Source organism: Ornithorhynchus anatinus, chromosome X5 (assembly GCF_004115215.2).
Source record: "Ornithorhynchus anatinus isolate Pmale09 chromosome X5, mOrnAna1.pri.v4, whole genome shotgun sequence".
Taxonomy (NCBI): domain Eukaryota; kingdom Metazoa; phylum Chordata; class Mammalia; order Monotremata; family Ornithorhynchidae; genus Ornithorhynchus; species Ornithorhynchus anatinus.
Genome location: NC_041753.1, coordinates 16398427 through 16413314, shown reverse-complemented (window position 1 = coordinate 16413314; position 14888 = coordinate 16398427). Strand labels below are relative to the sequence as shown.

At 41.1% G+C, this 14888-nt stretch overlaps 1 protein-coding gene across 1 annotated transcript in view; it reads right to left on the bottom strand.

Annotated features, from left to right (window-relative positions):
- KCNN2 (potassium calcium-activated channel subfamily N member 2) overlaps nt 1-14888 on the bottom strand; it is a 114479-nt gene that overhangs the window by 70733 nt on the left and 28858 nt on the right. The gene's annotated exons all lie outside the window — the stretch shown is intronic.

Below are 14888 nucleotides of genomic sequence, written 5' to 3'. Positions count from 1 at the left end.
TGGCTTCCACAGCTGTGGTTTTAAGGGATCGTTAAATGTGGAAGCCAGTTGAGAATAGTCTTCTTCACCAGGTGGCTGTGGTGCCGACTCCCTGAAGAAATCCAGTTGCTGCATCAGGGAAAGAGGGCCCTTATACACCCTCTCCTGACTGATGAAATGTGGAACTTGCCTTTCAGGACTTATTAACTTGACTGACTTTCAGGTCGTACTTCTATAATGAAATATATGGTGAGAAGTAAGGCATGTGGTTGAGGTCAATAGCAAAGAATCTTCCAACTGTTGAAGGTTTGCACGAGAAAAGATGAAGACATTTCTGAGCAAAACCAGACCGCCATGTTCTACTGCATAGCCAGCTGTGCAGCATAAAGAACTGCCAAATGTAACACACAAAATCCCTTTGGAATCTGAGAGCAGTCCTATACCCCCAACTCCTGGGTATCTCCTCTGCTGAGGTCATATGTGGCATTTGCAGTTTTGCTGTTGTTAAGCACAGTCTTAAAAAGATAGCCTGTGAAAATATTTACCAAGGCAGCCACCTCAAACTGAGTAAATGAATATTGTTAACATCAGGGAGGCATGGAAAGAGGAAGACAGAATGGTAAGCAGAGCTTTGATCATTTCTGTGATGGTGGAATTTCTCAGGCTAACCAAGGTTTAAGATTTCTAAGATCAGCAGCAGAGATTTTAAAATGATATTCCCCTCCTTGTTATTCTTGGTCACTCTCATTAAGCAAACAAATCCTGAATTGAAAAGGAACAATCCACTGGAAGCTAAAATGGAATGGCAATATTGGAAACTGTACTTTCCACTCATACACTTGTAAATAGCCATAAAAGAGGATGCTTCATGATCTGGCTAGCGGCTTTGTAGTCCTCAAATTGGCTGACAGGCCCCTAAGTGGATCCAGGACCTCTAATTGGCTGCAAATAAGAGGAGCAGGAAAGGGGTCCAGGTGGAGCTGGGAGTGGGAATTGGGAAAAATGGAGCAAAAGGGGAATAGGACTAACTTCTCTTTCTCAGACATAACCTGAGTAGATCTGCTAGTATTGTCAATTTCTCCCGATAATTCTGATGTAAGTAGATCAATATTATTGCACTGAAATATAGGGGTTTGAAAGCAGTGTCTATTTTTCTACGTAGTCTACAGCCACTACCAAGAAGAAATTAAATAAATGATCACAGAATAATCATCCTCCACTGTACTGATGAGTAAATGAGCACACAGACGTGATTTGTCTAAAGACACTTAGCAAAACTTGCCAGAACTGGAATCAGAACCCAGAGAGATCAACAGAAGCAGCAGCTGAAGCAGAATTTATCGAGCACCTACTGTATGCAGAGCTCTGTACTAGACACTAGGGAACATATAACAAAAGCAAAAGACAAGATCCTTACTCTCAGGAAGCTAACAATTCAATACTGTTTCTTGTTTACCTCATAAAGCAGCTGTCCCCTGGCTTGGGTAAAAATGCTAGATTGACCAATCCAAAATAGTGTGAATCCCCACCTAGGGCCAAAATGATGAAATGTTTGCCAACAAAAATAAATGTGGGTCTTCCATTGAGCCTGGATGTCATTTTTCTCATGTTTGTTAAGAGGAATTGGTGAGGATAGCAATGTGTTGTTCCAATAAATTCCTTTATGGCTTGAGTTCAATCAGAACTGAATTTCTATTGGCAAACGTATAGGCCAAGTGCTAAAAGGGCATACATCACCCAAGCTGATGGTGCTTCTCTTTTCCTAAAGATCTTTAAGGAAGAAGACTTCTCATCCTTCCTTGGTAACCCAGCCCAGTGCTTTACAGTGGATAGAGCACAGGCCTAGGAGTCAGAAGATCATGGGTTCTAATTCCTGTTCTGCCACCTGTTGGTTGTGTGACCTTGAGCAAGTAACCTCACTTCTCTGTGCCTCAGTTATCTGTAAAATGGGGATTGAGACTGTGAGCCCCATGTGGGACAGGTACTGCATTCAACACAATTTGCTTGTATCCATCCCAGCACTTAGTACAGTGCCTGGGACATAGTAAGCACTTAAATATTACAATTATCATCATATAGATAGCTAAGACATTCTTGTCTGAGTTCAACTGAGCTCAGCTGCTTTAAAGCATGCCCTTTTCTTCCCATTTCCTTCTCTGGGGATATGAAGAAAAACTGTATTACACCCTCTCTTGGCCTTCTCTTTTTCCAGGCTTATCCACCCCAATTCCTTTAAGTTTTCTTCAAAAGACCTGGCTTCTATTCCTTAACTCATTTTAGTAACTTATCTATAGACCTTCTCCAGTTCTTTTTAAAGTGTGGTAACCCAAACCGATCACAGTACTTAAAAAAAAAAAAACGTTCTGACCAGTGCAGAGTATTAACAGCATGATTACATGCCAGCCCTTAAAGATCTTTTTCCTGTTACTACAACCAGTACCATGGACTTATCTAAGAAGTGAATGATGTTGAAAGGTGATTGTTGGAGGGAATACACGCAATGCTGAAATTATAAGTCACAGAATGCAGATGACTGCTATGGAGGTCCCACATGGCAGATTTTAAAATTTACAATACTGGTTTTTCCAAGCAACTATCCTGTGCTCAGTTGTGATGGAATTAGAACTAGATGATTTCTACAAACCCCACACTGACATTCTAACTATAGGCACCATTCACATTCGACTACTGCTTCTTGCTGAAAAAAAGATGGGTGAGTTGCTCCTTTGGTTAAGCAGGATAGACATCAGTGTGATAAAAAGAGAAAACAGACAAGGAAGAAACAGTGGTCCATCTAAGAGGATATCAGAGATCAAAGTTAGAGAGGTCACTTAGGAAAGTGTGGAGAAGTCACTCTGAAAATGTAATTATTTTGTTCATGGCAGCTAAAACAAATAAGCAATACTTCAGGTGTTCTATAACATCTAAAGAATCAGTATTGCCATTATTGAATGAGCACCTACTGTGTGCAGAGCAATGAACTAGGTCATGGGGAGACATCCAAAAGAAGAAAAAGCACAATCTCTTCCCTTGAGAAGGTTATAGTCAATGGCACAATACACAAGAGTTAAGAGTGAGAGAATGCAACAAATAACCAGCTACATCATCAATGTGAAGTGGCTGATGGGATGGCATGACCAGGGAGGTGGAAAGCACTTAAGCACTTAAATATTACAATTATCATCATACAAATAGCTAAGACATTCTTCTTTGAGTTCAACTGAGCTCAGCTGCTTTAAAGCATGCCTTTTTCTTCCCATTTGCTTCTCTGGGGATATGAAGAAAAACTGTATTACACCCTCTTTTGGCCTTCTCTTTTTCTTGGCCTTCTTCAAAGAAGGTCAAGCTTCTTTGAGGAGATGACTTCTTAGGAAGGCTTGGAAGGGAGGAGGGAAATGGTTTGGTGAAGTTGAAGAGGGAGGTTGTTAGAGGAAGGGGGAAAAGGTGTAAGCCATGGCTTGGAGGTGGAAAAATTGAAAGGGGTGATAGTTTGGAAATTTGCTGCAGAACACAAGGAATTGCTAAAGTATTTTTTTCATAGTCCCTACTTTTTGCAAAGCCACAAGTGATGATTAGCTGGAACCTATGAGCATTAATTTTCCATCGTTTCCTTCCCTGAGCAATTTTGACCTTACAACCCCTTGCATGTGGCCAGACAAGGCAAAATTACTCACAAAGTCATCTTGAAACCTCCAACCCATTTTCATTAGCCAAGCAAAGACTATCCCACTGAACACCAAGTGATTCAGGTAACTTGAGATAAGAGCTTCCAAATATTCCACAATAATGCCAAGACAAAGCACAGAGCCCAACCATTTGCCCAACATGGGCAAAAAACTTTGGCATATATAACTGTTCTTTTGCTATAAAAGTTACAACTATGGGGGAGCACCTGTGGATTGATTATAAGTTAAGTCTTGGAATTTTGCTGTAAACAAAATTTACAACATAGTGGGAAAGTCCATTTTTTTCTTCCATTAATGGATCATGACTACAAAGTTCCTATTTCAACAAAAAACCAATTAACTAAAAATATCTGTACATAGCGAGTCACTTTGAAAAATTTAAAATACTCAAATACTTTCTCAATCTTGATATTGTTATTTTAGGAATATTAATAAAATGGGATGTCTAAAAATATTTCCCCCTCCCATCGTTCTCACTCACCAACTTCTGATACCTCCTCCACTATCTGTCTCTGTAGTAGCAGCAGCAGCGACAGTCAGAACTGTGCCCACGCTTGTTAGTCATATAGCACCTGGACAAAGTGACCAGATGTCCCACATGAGGTGTACAGCCAGGCTTTGTACGATATTCCCTATTGGTGTTATACTTTAGGGCTGTCGAGTGGCAGTACAAAACCCCCCAGGCCAGGTGGTGATAGCAGCACTGTTGAAGAAGGGGATGCTCCCAGGGCCCCAGCGGCACGGGACTGTACTCAGGTGGAGAAATTCCCACCAGACCCCTCTCCCTTCCCCCCTTATCCTCCCCAGTTCCCACCAAGCTGTTGGTTGGTGAGTGAAAGATTGGGGCCCACAAATTCTGATGGTGGATGGCCTGAACTGGGAGTAGACTGGGCCCTGGGAATGTCAAGCCAAATCATTTCAGCCGCTGCTCCACTCCTGAGGCCTGGCACTGGCCCAGAGCTAGGATCACACACAGAGAGCTTCGTGGCACTTGGCCTCCCTGTCCAGCTGGACCCAGAGTCCTGGCGATCGACTCTCTCCTCTCTGCCACGAGGCAGAGCTCGAGAACCTCTCTCCCTCCCCTAATCTCTCGATATCGCTTTTAGCCACCGAGAAAAGGGGAGCTGAGACAAGCAGAAATGGAGAGAAGTAGAAACACTTCTGTTGGTACTTTTGTACAGGCTGGGGTTCAATATAAAGTGGTTTTATTTTTGGTATATTAAATACCAATTAGTATCCATTGTTACTCTTACTGCAGTTTTTGTTGCTACTATTGTTCTTTCCTGACAGAGCTATAAATACTTTAGAACATGATTATTTGAAAGGAAAAATACATTGAAATAAAATATATGGAAGCAGAAGATTTGTGTGCATGTGTGTGTGTATGGTCTCAGGGGGAGGGGGTGACTGTAAGCTTCTTGAGGGCGGGGATTGTATCTACTAGCTGTATTATTCTCTCCCTAGTGCTTAGTACAGTGCTGTGCACAAAATAAGCACTCAATACATACCATTGATTGATTGGAAGGGATGGACCATGGTCAACAAAGGGGTGTCCTGAATTCTCCACTGCTGTCAGTGGCCACCTTAGTGGTAGGGTCATTTCTGGCAGTGTTGCTTGCCACCAGAGGCTGAGATTTTGATAGGTACCTCACTGCTCTTCTACTACAACCCAGCCTGCACACTTCGCTCTTCTAATGCCAACCTATGCACTGTACCTCAATCTCATCTATCTCACGGCCTACATCTCACCTATTCATTCAATAGTATTTATCGAGAGCTTATTGTGTGTAGAGCACTGTATTAAGCACTTGGAAAATACAATTCACAACAAATAAAGACAATCCCTACCCAACAACGGGCTCACACATCCTGCCCCTGGCCTGGAACACCATCCCTCTTCATATCTGACAATCTTTCCCCCCACCTTCAAAGCCTCACTGAAGGTAGTACATCTCCACCAAGAGGCCTTCCCTGATTAAGCCTTCATTCCTCTTCTCCCGCTCCCTTCTGCATTACTCTTGCACTTGAATTTGCTCCCTTTATTCACCCTCTCCCCCAGCCTCACAACACTTATGTACACAGAAGAAGCACGGCCTAGTGGAGAGAGCATGGGCCTGAGAGTCAGAAGGACCTAGGTTCTAATCCTGGCTATGCCTCAGGTCTGTTGTGTGACTTTGAGGCCCAGAGGAGTTAAGTGACTTGCCCCGTTATCTCATCTGTAAAATGGAGATTAAGACTGTGAGCCCCATGTGGGACAGGGACCGTGTCCAACCCCATTAGCTTGTCCCACCCCAGCATTTAGTACAGTGTCTGGCACATAGTAAGTGCTTAAATACCATAAAAATCTGTAATTTATTTATACTAATGTCTGCCTCCCACTCTAGACTGTAAGCTCACTGTTGGCAGGGAATGTGTCTACCAACTCTGTTATACTGTAGTCTCCCAAGCGCTCAGTACAGTGCTCTGCACACAGTAAGCACTCAATTGATTGACTGATTTGTAGGCCATGGGAGGAGAGGCAGTGGAGGGGCTGGGAGTGGAAGGCGCAAGAAAGGGAGAATGTGTGGTTGATCCATATACCATTTGTAATTTCTTAAACCTCCATTCTAGTTTTGAAACAACTGGGTATGTAGAATGTGGAAAACAAGACAGCATCATGTTTCCTTATTAAAGAACTAGCCAATAAAAACTTAAAAAAACTAGTAGGGTATACTTATTCCTGAGTTGAATGTTAAAAGGACCACATTGCAAGCATCCAAACTGCAGAGCACAATTTAGGACAAGGAGATCTAATTTTACCCAACTACAATAAACTCACCCCAATCAAGGAGTACATATCTTAGATGAAACAGGTTACAACAAAAAGTAAACAGAGGACTGACTATAAATCACAACTGCTGAACAAATCTGAAAATACCCAAGATTGAGAATGCGAACTCTTGAATAAAAGGTGCTTTAAACTGCCCCGTGTATCACCACACTCAGCACCAGTGCCTATGCATGCTGGGAAGCAGCGTGACTCAGTGGAAAGAGCCTGGGCTTCAGAGTCAGAGGTCATAAGCTCGACCTCTGGCTCTGCCACTTGTCAGCTGTGTGACTGTGGGCAAGTCACTTCACTTCTCTGTGCCTCAGTTACCTCATCTGTAAAATGGGGATTAACTGTGAGCCTCACGTGGGACAACCTGATTACCCTGTATCTACCCCAGCACTTAGAACGGTACTCTGCACATAGTAAGCGCTTAACAAATACCAACATTATTATTATTATTATTATGCAGCCTTGAATAGTCTTTGTTGTTCATGACTATCCTCATTTTCACTAGGTCAAAGCCTGGTGTATACTGAAAATTGGCTTCACCCCATAAAATTCTTGAGAAAAATTTAAATGAGCTGTTTTTCCAGGTATCCTGGATAGGGAGAATTTTATTTGGACCTACTTACCTTCATTCATGGGATTACAAGATTTCCATTATTTTGCACTGGGTATTTGTATTCTCAACATCTGCTCTTCAAAATGGACTTTTGAAGCCACTAGCACAGCATTATGTATGGACCTAATTGAGCCTATAACATGATTATTTTGATCTGCGGCAGACACAATTAGAAAATTTCAATATAATCAAGTCAGACTCTCTAATGTTACCATAAAATGCCATTTTATTTATTGCTGTTGGAATAATAAGTGCTTGAGAAAGTAAAGGAACGGAAACCTGAGAAGCCTTACTAGAATTAGACACTGGAGGACACCATCTCTTCCTGAGGCTGAGAGAAGGGAATCCCTGACACCTGCCTCCCTCTGTTACACGCCGGAGTTGCTGATAAACCTCATATTCCACAGAACAGGTTCTCACACTCAGGCCTCCCCGGAGACTCCACTGAACTGCAAGCTGAACTGTGCTGTTTTGCTACCTTATAGCCAAAGCACTTTTATCCACAATGGGCAAATCCAAAATACCATTAGGTTATTAATGAATGACACAGTTGTAAGAAGAATGGGAAATGGGACCTGATGTTTATTACATAGGAAAAAGGGGTTAAAAACCTCACATCTGGGCAAAGGCCTACAGATCCAACTGGGGAGGGAAGACCCATGCCTTGCCTTAGCAGCCAGTGACAAGGAGTCCCAGTAGCCATGAACAGTGTGGCATAGTGGCTAGAACACAGGCCTGGGAATCAGAAGGTCATGGGCTCTAATCCCAGCTCTGCCACTCTTCTGCTGTGTGATCTTGGGCAAGTCATTTCACTTCTCTGGGCCTCAGTTCCCTCATCTGTAAAATGGGGATTGAGACTGTGAGCCCCACATGGGACAGGGACTGTGTCTGACCCGATTTGCTTGTATCTACTGAGAAGCTGAGCCACGCTGAGAAGCAGTGTGGCTCAGTGGAAAGAGCACGGGCTGGGGAGTCAGAGGTCATGGGTTCTAATCCTGGCTCTGCTGCTTGTTGGCTGTGTGACTTTGGGCAAGTCACTTCTCTGTGCCTCAGTTACCTCATCTGTAAAATGGGCATTAAGACTGTGAGCCCCACGTGGGACAACCTGATCACCTTGTACCCTCCCCAGCGCTTAGAACAGTGCTTTGCACATAGTAAGTGCTTAACAAATACCATCATTATTATGTACCCCAGTGCTTAGTGCAGTGCCTGACACATAGTAAGTGCTTAAATACCATCATTATTTTTATCATTATTATGAACCAAAGATACAGGGTTTGGAAGGAGTGTTTACCCTTAACCCTAATCCTTATACATTAACCCCTCTCCTACTCCCCAGACAAGCAGGGAGGTAATGATTAACACTTTAGAAGCACCCAGAGGGAATCTAAGAGGTTCTGCCGTTTCCCTTTCACAAAAAGTGTTCTTTGGCCAATTAATGTGACAAACAACATTATGGTCTGGGGCTTCAGAAGACAGTAAGTGGGATGCATTCTTGGAAACTACTGAATTTTGTCACTTGTAACAACTTACTTGGTAATTTTTTTTAATGGTGTTTGTTAAGAACCTGTTCTGAGCAGTGGGGTAGATACAAGTTTGTCGGGTTGGACGCAGTCCCTGTCCCATCTTTCAGGGGGCTCACAGTCTAAGGGAATCATTATGAGGTTCAGAATGCCCTGACAATTTTCATGACTAAAGCACATGGAAGTGTAAATGCATAGTCAGAAGACAAATTAATAAAAAAAACTTTTAAAAAATTAAAGAATCATAAAGTACCACTTCATTGTGGTACAGCTATAGACTGCCAGCAGATAATGGTGGCAAGAAAAACGAGCTTGACTTTGGGAGGATCGTGATAGGAAGAGGTAAACAGAGGCAACAGAAAACGCTGCAAATAGCATATGCAAAAGCACAAAAAAAGGGCAATTTTCACATGTGCCCAGTATGGGAAGAACTGCTGCTTTTACATAAAACCATAAGAAATGTTGAAACTGTATCAAACCAAAAGTCTGTTCAGAACAGTATTCTGCTTCTTTCAGCAGCCCCAAAATATTCTTGGAGGAACAGTGATGGTTGCCCTGCTTGCATCCACTCTTGTGGTTATATTTGTACTAACGTCCTATTATGGTCCTTTCTTCTACAAATTTACCCAAACCCTTCTTGAACCTATCTCTATCTTCTGCCTCTATCACTTCCTGTGGTAACAAATGTGGTTATCTTCTGTAGGAAATGTTTTCTTTGGAACCCACTTCCACTAAGCTTTGATGGATCCCTCTCATCCTGGTCTGGTAGGATTTGGTGAACTACAGTTCTGTGCTCATGCTGCCCACTCCTACTGTATTCTGTAACCTGTCCTTTCTCAGCCTTTATTTTTCCAGACCAACCTCAAATGGAAGTTGCGCCATACCTCAGGATATCTTGGTTGCCCTTTTGTACCTTCTCCTGCTCTTTGTCCCCTCTAATCAATCATATTTATTGAGCACAAGCACAGTGGCACTTGGAAGAGTACAATACAACAAAATTAGCAGACATGTACCCTGCCCGTAGCAAACTTACAGTCTAGAGGAAGAAGTGATAACCAGAATTACTATTTTGGATGTTTATTTTCATCCCTTTCCTGATGATACCTAGCATTTTGTTGGCCTTTCTGGCTGCCACCATACATTGGGTTGTTGATTTAAGAGAACAGTCAATAATGACTTCCAGCTGTCTTTCCAGAGTCATGACTGATATAGCTCAAGACCCATCATCATATAGTTTGCTTGATGCATTACCTTGCACTGCTCACTTTTAATTACATCTGCAGCTTTTCTGCTCACTTACTCAATTTTATGAACTCTTCTTACAATTTATTCCCATCAAAGCATCATTTCACCACCTGGAAGATTTTAGGGTCACTTGAAAATTTAGAGATTTCACTGTGCACTTTCTCTTCCAGATCATTTCTTCCATACCCACACATATTGATACTAATCTCACTATCACATTATATCATCTTGACACCAGAAAATCAACACTGAACACATCAAATATGCTTGAACACACACCAGCACTTAGAACAGTGCTTGGCACATAGTAAGCACAACTAATATCATTACATACACACACAAACCAGGTATGCATATTATAAAATGCCAAAAATTTAGATGAAGCATTTAATGGTCACTCTGGTGCATTTGAAACGTGAACTTGGAAACAGAAATGAGCTGCCTACCCACTGTATCATAAATCAAGGTGTCAATAGGATATTTTTCATCAGCATGGCAATGCATATTTTATGGCATTTTACAACTACTGAAGAGGCTTGACTCACATAAATCAAGAGGAAATGACGCATCTCTAATGGTCAGGGTTCATATAAAAGAATAATTTCCACTGTAATTTTTCTTGAAAAACTGCAAGAATGGTGAAATAAAACCGGCACTAATTTTAAGCCTCATAAAAAACAAAATCCTCCCTCCTTCGAGACTGCAAGCTCCTTGTGGACAGGGAACACGTCTACCAAATCTATTGTATTGTACTCTCCCAAGTGTTTAGTACAGTGCTCTGCAAACAATAAATACCACTGAATAATCAATCCTCCTCATCCATGATGAATACCGAAAAGAAAGTGGTAATTTTAAGTGTTTATCAATCAAAAAATTAAGCGCCTACTCAATACCTGTTCTCCCCACAACTCATACTGTGAGCTGGGCATGGGACAGGGATTGTGTCAGACCTGATTATCTTGTACCTACCCCAGTGCTTGGGTTTAGACTGTGAGCCTGTCACTGGGCAGGGATTGTCTCTATCTGTTGCCAAATTGTATATTCCAAGCACTTAGTACTGTGCTCTGCACATAGTTAAGCGCTCAATAAATACTACTGAAAGTATGGTAGAATTAATAGACATGCTCCCTGCCCTTAAGGAGGTTACAATTTAGTGGAGGAGAGGGACAGTAAAATAAATTACAGGTAGGAGTAGGTTATAAAGCATAAAGATATGTATGTAAGTGCTACTAGAAAGGGTGAATATGTTGAAGTAGCAGTTGGGGGATATAAGGTGGGGAGATGGAAAAATCATCTGGAGAAGGTCTCCTGTATATGCAGCTTCAGAAAGAATTTGAAGATGGAGAGTGCAGTGGTCTGCTGGATGTGTAGAGGGAGGAAGTTCTAGGCAAGAAGGAGGGCGTTAGCAAGGGGTTGGCAATGGGAGAGATGAGAATGAGGCATGAGGAGTAGGTTGGCTTGAAAGAAATGAAAATTGCAGGCTAGGGTGTGGTGGCAGAAGACGGATAAGTAGGATAAAGAGAATTGATCGGGTGTCTGATAATCAGTGGTCAGGATTTCTGCTTAATAAGGAGAGGCCAAGACCACTATATGAGGTTTTTGAGGAGTGGATCCCTGTTTGTCTTTCAACTCTATGTTCTCTGGGAAAAATAAAAATTTTACTGAATTTTGTCTAAAGCAATTCTATCTTGAACATATTAAGGAATAAAACTTTATGTTACAACTGAAAGAGAAGCAGCGTGGCTCACTGGAAAGAGCACGGGCTTTGGAGTCAGAGGTCATGGGTTCGAACCCCGGCTCTGCCACTTGCCAGCTGTGTGACTTTGGGCAAGTCACTTAACTTCTCAGTGCCTCAGTTCCCTCATCTGTAAAATGGGGATTAAGACTGTGAGCCCCACGTGGGACAACCTGATTCCCCTATGTCTACCCCAGCGCTTAGAACAGTGCTCGGCACATAGTAAGCGCTTAACAAATACCAACATTATTATTATTATTATTAAAGAGGTAAAATCCACAGCCAAGTTGGAAAAAGCACCTAATCAAACATGATGCAAAAAAAAAAAATAGCCACACTATTCTCAGTTTGTTTATCCTAAGCATAAGAAATAAAACGAATGCCTTTATGCTGAAATTACAAGGTACTGAAGCTTAAGCCCTATAAGAAAGTGAAATCTGATATCAGAAATTTCTTTTGAATTGGGGCTAAGGGGCTCGAAGTTGTTAGTCTCAAATTTCAAGACCTTGCTGGACACATTGGATTTCTAAGTTTATTGTACAAATCTTTAACCTGACATATTTTTAGGAGAATATTTTCAAAGGTTTTTTTTTTCTTTTCACGAGACCAAAAGGGCATGGAAAACCGAAGTAGCAAAATTTATTCATGATAAGAAAATAGGGAATGTCTACAAAAGTCTAACTGGTTTCCACCTTTCAAGGAAGAGAATACACTCAATTATCTGAATTCAATATTTAGAATTTAGACATGTGTTTCTGTCTTTCCTCTATTCCCTTTACTACCCCCAAAGAGATGGCTAGTCATTTTATAACATCAAGATTTGATTCTATCCTTTGATATCCTATGCTTCATATTTGAAATAATTCATTCCTGGTCCAGGCTCACATTAGGGAAATACCTGATAAGTTTTCAAAAATATTTTCAATTGCCACTGCACCAGTTTTCCACTGCAAATAAAGCCACAGCAAACAAAACAAAACAAATCAGGTAGTTTTCACTCAACCACAGGTTGTTAGTTTTACTTTCAAACCCTCAAGTGTCCTTCATTATTTTCTGTCCTCAAACATTTAATACCCGGTGATTTGGAGAGAGTGATCATTCAACACACAATAAGTTACTAGAGTCTCAAATACTCAACACACAATAAATTATTACAGTCTCAAATGTCAAGTGTCTTTAAAGAAGTGATGTGCCCTAAAGCCAACAGTACATTTCCCTTCTCTTTTAGCATCTGTTTTATCTGTGCCTCTGTGTCAGAATCACTTTATGAGTAAGAAACCAGAAATGCACAAACACCCAATCACTTTGAGATCCTTTGGGGAAGTCTTTCTTCCTATGGAGGTAGCTACCATGACAATCAATTCTCCAGGGAGGTCCTGACTCAGTTAGCTAGTTCCCCCTGGAGGGCTGAGCAACCAGAACCATCCCTTCCTCTAGACTTTTGTGTAAGAGGTTTACAAATGGCAGTCTGTGAAAAAAATCTTTTATTTCAGCTGATTTTCTCAGGAATCAAATGCAATTTGACACAACCTTCTTTCAAAAGTCTGCTCCATAAAGCATGTGATGTGGCTTCACCTCAAAATTGATGAGGCTACTTGTTCTTAGTGTCCTATAAGCACGATACCAGTCTCAATTTCAGCTCCACCTGCATCTGATGAAACATTATAGGGGCCACTGTGAATCCAATGCAAGAGAACCATTAGGACACACAAGAAGTCAGGGAGTGTTATACAACTTACTGGAGAATGGGCCAGTGAATACAAGCCAGACATTAGTCCTACAGCGAATGAAAAGATGAATGAGTGTGGTAAAATGATCAGAAAGAAGATTCAGAAGGACAAAGGATGTGCTGACAGAACAGATATATACATAGGTTGTGACTAGCCACAAGTGAGAAATACAGAAAAACTCCCATAGAATTCAGCTGCCCATCCCCCAGTTTTGAAACGCATGGGACTGCCAGGTAGGAAAATCCCTCTCGGGAGTATATTTCAAATTTAGTAATGCAGACCCTGGACCACAGTAACCCTCTGGTCCAATTCAGTGTCAATCAGCAGAAATGTAGACTGTAAGCTTCTCATGGACAAGGACTGCATCACTGCATCTTTTATTTCTTTTTTTGTGTTCTCCAAGCACCTAGACCAACACAGTACACACAGAAGACACTCAATAAACCCTATTGATCCTGATTCTTACTGGAAAAAGACCAAATAGGAAATATCTCTGCCATAACTTTGCAAATTATTTACAAAATACCACCCCTCGGGAAGACCACCAATATGCTTCTTTCAGTACCACCAGCATATTGAGTTATAAAACCAATTCTCATTAAACATGGTGCTTATGGTCTGAATGGTTTCTTTCATAAGCCTCTACCAACCCTGTGATATAGTCCCAGTAAAAAAAGTCATGCTTAACCACAGCCAAAGAAACATTTTTCACCTCTTACCCAATAAAAGAATCAGCAGAGACAAATTTTTAAAAAGGATTGGGCACAAATCTCTAATTTGAGCCTGACAGAAATGCATTGGTGCTCTTAACCTTGATGAGTTCAGTGCAAAGCAAATGTGGAAAATCTGTTACACCCTCTCAAGTAGCTGTAAAGTAAAACACTGAAGAGATTGCAAGTAGCTGACATGAAATAATTTGATCACCATAGTTCATTTTTGCTGGACTGTTCTCCGTAAGAATGATTTAGACAAAGGCCATACCACTCATCTATGTAAAGATAAAAACATATAAAAATGAAGATGGTAAAGACCAAGGAAACCTCTGCTACAAATGACACTGTCTGAAGAGAAATGTGGACTAGTGGGCTCAATTGCCTGAATACACCACCAAGCACCAAAACGTCACAATATTCCAGTTGCCAATACACACCTTTTGTCCATTTTTTAAATGAAAACTAAAGGACAGTGGTCATCAATGTCTACTTTAGCATAAATTTTATGAATTTTTATCTAATTGAGAAATATTAACAGATTTTCAGTAGGGCTTAGGATAAAAAAAGTGGTCATTTTATTATGAAGGATGAATGAAAACACAAACCCACCTTCTCCCAGTAGCTATACCTAGATGAATACACGTTTTCAAGATGGAGTATAGTAAAGAATGCCAATAAACCCCCCAAAATCAGATGGCTATACTTAATTAGGAGTTGCCATGAAATTACCATACTATTCTGGTAATTGCTTCAAAATTGCTATTTGCCTATTTTGAAGCAGAAAACCACAAGCTGACTTTAGAAATAGATTTTAACCCCTGCAATGTATCCTTCCATTCTCAACAG